Source organism: Arachis hypogaea, chromosome 1, assembly GCF_003086295.3.
Source record: "Arachis hypogaea cultivar Tifrunner chromosome 1, arahy.Tifrunner.gnm2.J5K5, whole genome shotgun sequence".
NCBI lineage: Eukaryota > Viridiplantae > Streptophyta > Magnoliopsida > Fabales > Fabaceae > Arachis > Arachis hypogaea.
This window is the reverse complement of record NC_092036.1, coordinates 43,086,177-43,094,878: the sequence shown is the minus strand read 5'-3', so window position 1 is coordinate 43,094,878 and position 8,702 is coordinate 43,086,177. Positions and strand designations below refer to the sequence as shown.

General features: G+C 38.8%; 1 non-coding gene across 1 annotated transcript; it reads right to left on the bottom strand.

The window, feature by feature from the left end:
- Window positions 1–611: 611 nt before the first annotated feature.
- LOC112715946 (small nucleolar RNA R71) lies at window positions 612–715 on the bottom strand. The gene has a single exon (XR_003160074.1). It is a non-coding gene; the product is annotated as a small nucleolar RNA R71 (small nucleolar RNA).
- Window positions 716–8,702: the final 7,987 nt, after the last annotated feature.

Below are 8,702 nucleotides of genomic sequence, written 5' to 3'. Positions count from 1 at the left end.
CTTCTCTTCATCTCTAATCACTGCCTCTATCCTCACCCTTGTGATTGGATTCTCCACTCTTATTCCTTTCTTCTTCTACTAATAATAAGGAAAAAGACATCTTTGTTGAAGCTGATCCAGAACATGAAAGGACTCTGAAAAAGAAACTAAGAGAAGCTAAATTACAACAATCCAGAGGCAACCTTTCTGAAATTTTCGAACAAGAGAAGGAGATGGCAGCCGAACCCAACAACAATAATGCAAGGAGGATGCTTGGTGAGTTCACTAAACCAACGTCCAAGTTTGATGGAAGAAGCATCTCAATTCCTGCCATTGGAGCAAACAATTTTGAGCTGAAACCTCAATTAGTTGCTCTAATGCAACAGAACTGCAAGTTTCATAGACTTCCATCTGAAGATCCTTACCAGTTTTTAACTGAGTTCTTGCAGATTTGTGAGACTGTTAAGACGAATGGAGTAGATCTTAAAGTCTATAAGCTCATGCTTTTCCCTTTTGCTGTAAGAGACAGAGCTAGAACATGGTTGGACTCACAACCTAAAGATAGCCTGGACTCCTGGGATAAGCTGGTCACGGCCTTCTTGGATAAATTCTTTCCTCCTCAAAATCTGAGCAAGCTTAGAGTGGATGTTTAGACCTTCAAGCAAAAAGATGGTGAATCCCTCTATGAAGCTTGGGAAAGATACAAGCAGATGACCAAAAAGTGTCCTTCTGACATGTTTTCAGAATGGACCATATTAGATATATTCTATTATGGTCTATCTGAGTTTTTTAAAATGTCATTGGACCACTCTGCAGGTGGATCCATTCACCTAAAGAAAACGCCTGCAGAAGCTCAGGAACTTATTGACATGGTTGCAAATAACCAATTCATGTACACTTCTGAGAGGAATTCCGTGAATAATAGAACGCCTCAGAGGAAGGGATTTCTTGAAATTGATGCTCTGAATGCCATATTGGTTCAGAACAAAGTATTGACTCAGCAAGTCAACATGATTTCTCAAAGTCTGAATAGATGGCAAAATGCATCCAACAGTACTAAAGAGACAGCTTCTGAAGAAGCTTATGATCCTAAAAACCCTGCAATGGCAGAGGTTAGCTACATGGGTGAACCTTATGGAAACACCTATAATTCATCATGGAGAAATCATCTAAATTTCTCATGGAAGGATCAACAAAAGCCTCAACAAGGCTTTAATAATGGTGGAAGAAACAGGCACAGTAATAACAAGCCTTTTCTATCATCTTCTCAGCAACAGACAGAGAATTCTGAGCAGAGCCCTTCTAATTTAGCAAACTTAGTCTCTGATCTGTCAAAGGCCACTTTAAGTTTCATGAATGAGACAAGATCCTCCATTAGAAATTTGGAGGCACAAGTGGGCCAGCTGAGTAAGAAAGTCATTGAAACTCCTCCCAGTATTCTCCCCAGCAATACAGAAGAGAATCCAAAAGGAGAGTGCAAGGCCATTGATGTAATCAATATGGCCGAATGCACAAGGGAGGAGAAGGACGAAAATCCTAGTGAGGAAGACCTCTTGGGACGTCTCTCAAGCAGGAAGGAGTTCCCTATTGAGGATCCAAAGGAATCTGAGGCTCATATAGAGACCATAGAGATTCCACTAAATCTCCTTCTACCATTCATGAGCTCTGAAGACTATTCTTCCTCTGAAGAGGATGAAGATGTAACTGGAGAGCAAGTTGCTCAATATCTAGGAGCCATCATGAAGCTAAATGCCAAGTTATTTGGTAATGAGACTTGGGAAGGTGAACCTCCCTTGCTCATTAGTGAACTTGATACATGGGTTTAGCAAACTCTACCTCAAAAGAAACAAGATCCTGGGAAATTCTTAATACCCTGTACCATAGGCACCATGACCTTTGAAAAAGCTATGTGTGACCTAGGGTCAGGCATAAATCTTATGCCACTCTCTGTAATGGAGAAGCTGGGGATCATTGAGGTACAGCCTGCCTTATTCTCATTACAATTGGCAGACAAGTCAGTAAGACAAGCTTATGGATCAGTAGAGGACGTGTTGGTAAAGGTTAAAGGCCTTTACATTCCTACTGATTTTATAATCTTAGACACTAGGAAGGAGGAGGATGAATGCATCATCCTTAGAAGACCTTTCCTAGCCACATCAGAAGCTGTGATAGATGTTAACAGAGGAGAATTAGTCCTTCAATTAAATGGGGACTACCTTGTGTTTAAGGCACACGGCTATCCTTCTGTAACAAGAGAGAGTAAGCATGCAGAGCTTCTCTCAATACAGAGTCAAACAGAGCCCCCACAATCAAACTCTAAGTTTGGTGTTGAACCCCCATATCCAAACTCTAAGTTTGGTGTTGGGAGTCCACAACATTGACCTGATCACCCGTGAGGCTCCATGAGAGCCCGCTGTCAAGCTATTGACATTAAAGAAGCGCTTGTTGGGAGGCAACCCAATTTTTATTTATCTAATTTTATTTTTATTGTTATTTTGTGTTTTAGTAGGTTCATGATCATGTGAAGCCACGAAAAATATCAAAATTAAAAACAGAATCAAAAATAGCAGAAGAAAAATCACACCCTGGTGGAAGGACTTACTAGCGTTTAAACGCCAGTAAGGAGCATCTGGCTGGCGTTCAACACCAGAACAGAGCATGGATCTGGCGCTGAACGCCAGAAACAAGCAACATCCTGGCGTTTGAATGCCAGGAATATGCCCAGAGGAAAGCTGGCGCTGAACGCCAGTAACAAGCATGGAACTGGCGTTCAACACCAGAAACATGCTACACATGGGCACTGAACGCCCAGAACGTGCACCACTTCGGCGTTTAAACGCCAAAATGGTATGCTAAGGCATTTTACATGCCTAATTGGTGCAGGGATGTAAATCCTTGACACCTCAGGATCTGTGGACCCCACAGGATCTCCACCTAACATATTCCCACATTACCTCCTAATTAATCCTATAACACACTTTCCCAAAAACCCTTTGACGTTAGGATTTTTGCCAGTAAAGAATTTCATAAAAGTAGTCGCGTTGTAGATATAGTCTCTAAACCGACAGAAATCTCTTCGTACAAACGTTTTGGTTGTCATAAGTAACAAACCCCTTTAAAATTGATAACCGAGTATTTAAACCTCGGGTCGTCTTCTCAAGAAATTGTAGGGAGGTATGTTCTTATTATTGGCTATAAAAAAGTAAAATTGGGGTTTTGGAAGTAAGGTGGGAATATATTATATGACAAGTAAATTAAAATAACAGTAAAATAAACTTTTGGCAAGGTATAAAGACTGGAAGTCTTATCCTAGTTATCCTTATCAATTATAAAGAGAATTGGATTCTTCTCCCACTTTGTTAACCTCTAACTATGAAGGTAAGTTAAGTGGATGAATTAATTCGAATCCTCAAGTCCTAGTCTTTTCTTGGGAAAGGCTAGAGTTATTGGAATATGAATTAATGAAATAAAGAAATCCAATTTTCAATCAATAATGAGTTCGATAACTCCAGGGTCACCAATTATTTAATCAAAGCCAAAAGGGGAACAGAAAAATCCAAATTATTTATATAAATAAAAGACAGCAGTCATCAATCTAAAATATCTCAAATAACATTAATCAAGAAAATCAATCTAAACATGGAACATTGAAAAATAAATAAAAATAAAGAACCTCAGATTGAGAGTCACTCCTAAAACTAAGAGAAGTCCTAAATCCTAATCCTAAGAGAGAGGAGAGAACCTCTCTCTGTGAAAACTACATCTAAAATAATAAAAAGAGAATTATGAGTGCCTCTGAAGTCTACTCTGAATGGATGCAATCCCTCTACTTTATAGCCTTTAATCTGAGTTTTTTGGGCCGAAAACTGGGTCGAAAATAGCCCAGAAATCGCTGGAGAAGAAATCTGCCACGCTGGTTTTTTCGTCACTGCGACGCGGCCGCATGGAGCACGCGGTCGCATCGCCTAGCATCAAGGACACTATGACATATTATATATCAAATGGAATCCTCGGACGTTAGCTTTCCAACGCAACTGGAACCGTGTCATTTGGACCTCTGTAGCTCAAGTTATGGTCGTTTTAGTGCGAGAGGGTCAGGCTGACAGCTTTGCAATTTCTCCAACTTCTTGTATTCCTTCCACTTTTGCAAGCTTCCTTTCCATCCTCCAAGCCATTCCTGCCCTATATTATCTGAAAACACTTAACACACATATCAAGGCATCTAATGGTCATAAGAGAGGATTAATAATAAGCAAATATAAGATCAAAGAAGCATGTTTTCAATCATAGCACAAAATCAGGAAGGAAAATGTAAAACATGCGAATTGTATGAATAAGTGAGTAAAGAGTTGATAAAAACTACTCAATTGAGCATAAGATAAACCATAAAATAGTGGTTTATCAACATCCCCACACTTAAACAATAGCATGTCCTCATGCTAAACTCAAGAAAAACTATAAAGAGATGAAGAGGAATGATAGAATGTATGAGATGCAACCTATGAATGCAACTAAATGCAACATGCTTCTACCTACTTGGTTAAAAGTAAACAATTCTTTTAAGAACATATATGAACTGGATTTCACTAATTCAAATCATAAAAATTAAGTACAAATAGACTTGCAAGGAGAAAATAGCTCATGAAAGCCGGGAACAAGGGATTGAGCATCAAACCCTCACTGGTAGTGTATACACTCTAATCACTCAAGTGTTTAAGGTTCGATTCTCTCAATTCTCTACTAACCTTGCTTTCTAAGGCTTGTTTTTCTTCTACCAATCAACAAAAATTTAATGCATAAATGCACATATCAAGAGGTCTTTTAAGGGTTGTAATGGGGTTAGGGTCAAGGTAGGATTGTATTTGGCCAAGTGGACTAAAATCTGAATCCTTAATTAACTGAAACTTTTCCACCTAACATAAACAATCCATGTAATCATAATACAACATCTAACCATCCATTAACCATGTTTTCCACATATTCATGCATTCTAATTTCAAGTACAGTACATATGCATTGCCTTTACTACTTACTTTGGGGCATTTTGTCCCCTTTTTCTTATTTGCTCTTTTTCTCTTCTTTTTTTTTCAATGCATATGATTAAATTATTGGATGCATGAATCATGTCCTAAACATTTCTTTCACATTTTCAGAAAATTCTAACATACTCAATTCTCAAACCAAATGTTTCTAAATTCACTTTCCCACACTTAATTCATGAGCACTCTCATTAGTCTAAGCTAACCAAGGATTCAAATTAAGGATATTATTGCTTTCCGCTTAGAGTTAATGATGTGCTAAAGTAAAGAATAAAGGGGTATAATAGGCTCAACATTGGTTTGCAAGGGATAATGAAAGGTAAGGCCATATGGGTATGTAAGCTCAGTGAAACAAATGCCTCAATCATGTAAGTGCATGCATACATCAAATAATGGAAATATAGAATTAAGCAAGACAAAGATCACAATTTTAGAGAGAAAAATACACACTAAAACAAAATTTTGGTTGATAAAATGCAACCAATTCAAATAGGCTCAAAATCTCACAGGTTTTGTGTGTCCGAACTCTAAACCATGTTCCAAAATAATATTTCTTCAAACAAGTGTAACATTAAATTTTATTCAAATTAGTGAATGCTCTAAAAGGTTTCTTGAAAAAAAATATTACTTTAACCAAATGGTAAAATATGCAAAAATCAAACAAGTATGCAAATGCAACAACTAATCTACAAAGAAAATTTAAACATTGGTGTTTGAGACAAGAAAGTACTAACCCATAGAGATCGGTATCGACCTCCCCACACTTAAAGATTGCACCGTCCTCGGTGCATGCTGAGATGTGCAGGTGGATGGGTTGTTCTAACTGATGCTTTTCTTCAAGATTTTGCAGATGGACTTGTTTGTCTCCCCATGTAAATGTCTTCCGGTTCCCCTCCGGGTGGCCATCCTGAAAGAAAAACGGAAAAAAAGTAACCCAGAAATAAAGATAAGAAAATAAATAAAGTATGGGTGGGTTAATGCCAAATGATAAGGGTCTCATTTACATGGAAGCTTCAACATGTACGTGAGAAAACAATAGAAGCCATGGCATGCCAGTGGTACAAAATTTGTAACATAGGGGAGGAGAGTGGATAATGGAAGTATCAATACAAGTTCATGCCAATGCAAATGGAGTGCAAGTATCATAAAAGATTGGCATTGGCAAATAATTAATATCATCCCACAGTGTAAAACAAGTTACCAAAATAAATTCAAGAAAAGATGCAACGCTTGAATAAGAAAAATTTTTAACACCAATAAAAATTCAGAAAAGGAAATAAAAATATGCACAATTTTAAAATGCAATGAATGAAATATGCAAATAAATGAAGTAAAATAGGATGAAGGTGAAAAAGAATGAGAAGTGAAAGAAATAAAGTAAGAAAGAAAGAAGAAAGAAGAAAAGATAGAAGAAATTAGGATTGGGGAAGAAAAGATAAGATATTTGGCAAAATTATGTAAGCTGTGCGGCGCAGCGACGCGGATGCGTGGAACACGCGGTCGCGCGACTTGTGCTGGTACTGATTGACGTGATCGCGTCGGTCACACGGTCGCCTAACACAATTCATGCTACTGGCGCGAGGGCAGCCTCGCGCTCGCACAACTCTCTATTCAAATTATTATTAGTGCCAAATTTTAAGTGACGCGATCGCATGGGGCATGCGATCGCGTGAGTGGGCTCTAGAAGAATGTGACACGGTCGCGTGGGTCACGCGGCCGCGTGGATAGAATTGTGCGTTTAGCACCAATCCGGCACCACTCTACCACAATAATTGGTTGTGCACCCTTTTACGTCGAAATCTTGGTCACGCGGCCGCGTGGGGCACGCAGTCGCGTGGGTGGCCATTATTCCCATATGACACGGTCACGTCAGCGACGCGGTCGCGTGGGACGATTTGTGCCATTGGCACGCCTCCAGCCACACTCTCGCATGGGACGATTTGTGCCATTGGCCATTATTCCCAACCAACGGCGCCATTTTGACGTTAGGATTTTTGCTAGTAAAGAATTTCATAAAAACAGTCGCGTTGTAGATAAAGTCTCTAAACCGACAGAAATCCCTTCGTACAAACGCTTTGGTTGTCACAAGTAACAAACCCCTTTAAAATTGATAACCGAGTATTTAAATCTCGGGTCGTCTTCTCAAGGAATTGCAGGGAGGTATGTTCTTATTATTGGCTATAAAAAAGTAAAATTGGGGTTTTGGAAGTAAGGTGGGAATATATTATATGACAAGTAAAATAAAATAACAGTAAAATAAACTTTTGGCAAGATATAAAGACTCAAAGTCTTATCCTAGTTATCCTTATCAATTATAAAGAGAATTGGATTCTTCTCCCACTTTGTTAACCTCTAACTATGAAGGTAAGTTAAGTGGATGAATTAGTTCGAATCCTCAAGTCCTAGTCTTTCCTTGGAAAAGGCTAGAGTTATTGGAATATGAATTAATGAAATGAAGAAATCCAATTTTCAATCAATAATGAGTTCGATAACTCCAGGGTCACCAATTATTTAACCAAAGCCAAGAGGGGAACAGAAAAATCCAAATTATTTATATAAATAAAAGACAGCAGTCATCAATCTAAAATATCTCAAATAACATTAATCAAGAAAATCAATCTAAACATGGAACATTGAAAAATAAATAAAAATAAAGAACCTGGGATTGAGAGTCACTCCTAAAACTAAGAGAAGTCCTAAATCTTAATCCTAAGAGAGAGGAGAGAACATCTCTCTCTGAAAACTACATCTAAAATAATAAAAAGAGAATTATGAGTGCCTCTGAAGTCTACTCTGAATGGATGCAATCCCTCTACTTTATAGCCTTTAATCTGAGTTTTTTGGGCCGAAAACTGGGTCGAAAACAGCCCAGAAATCGCTGGAGAAGAAATCTGCCACGCTGATTTTTTCGTCACTGCGACGCGGCCGCATGGAGCACGCGGTCGCGTCGCCTAGCGTTAGGGCCACTATGGCGTATTATATATCAAATCGAAGCCCTGGACGTTAGCTTTCCAACACAACTAGAACCGTGTCATTTGGACCTATGTAGCTCAAGTTATGGTCGTTTTAGTGCGAGAGGGTCAGGCTGACAGCTTTGCAGTTTCTCCAACTTCTTGTATTCCTTCCACTTTTGCATGTTTCCTTTCCATCCTCCAAGCCATTCCTGCCCTATAATATCTGAAAACACTTAACACACATGTCAAGGCATCTAATGGTCATAAGAGAGGATTAATAATAAGCAAATATAAGATCAAAGAAGCATGTTTTCAATCATAGCACAAAATCAGGAAGGAAAATGTAAAACATGCGAATTGTATGAATAAGTGAGTAAAGAGTTGATAAAAACTACTCAATTGAGCATAAGATAAACCATAAAATAGTGGTTTATCACCCTTCACCAATCACCTCAATCTCTCTTCCCAATTACCCCCTTCACCACTCACATCCATCCACTCTTCCCCATAAACCCCACCTACCTTCAAAATTCAAAAATCTTTCCCACCCAAGCCCACCCTAAATAGTCGAACCTACCCTCCCTCCCCTCCCTATATAAACCCCTCCATTCTCCTTCATTATCACACAACACAACCCCCTCTTATATACCTTGGCCGAATACACCTCTCCCCCTCTCCTCCATATTTTCTTCTTTTTCTTCTTCTTTTCGTTCTTCTCTTGCTCGAGGGA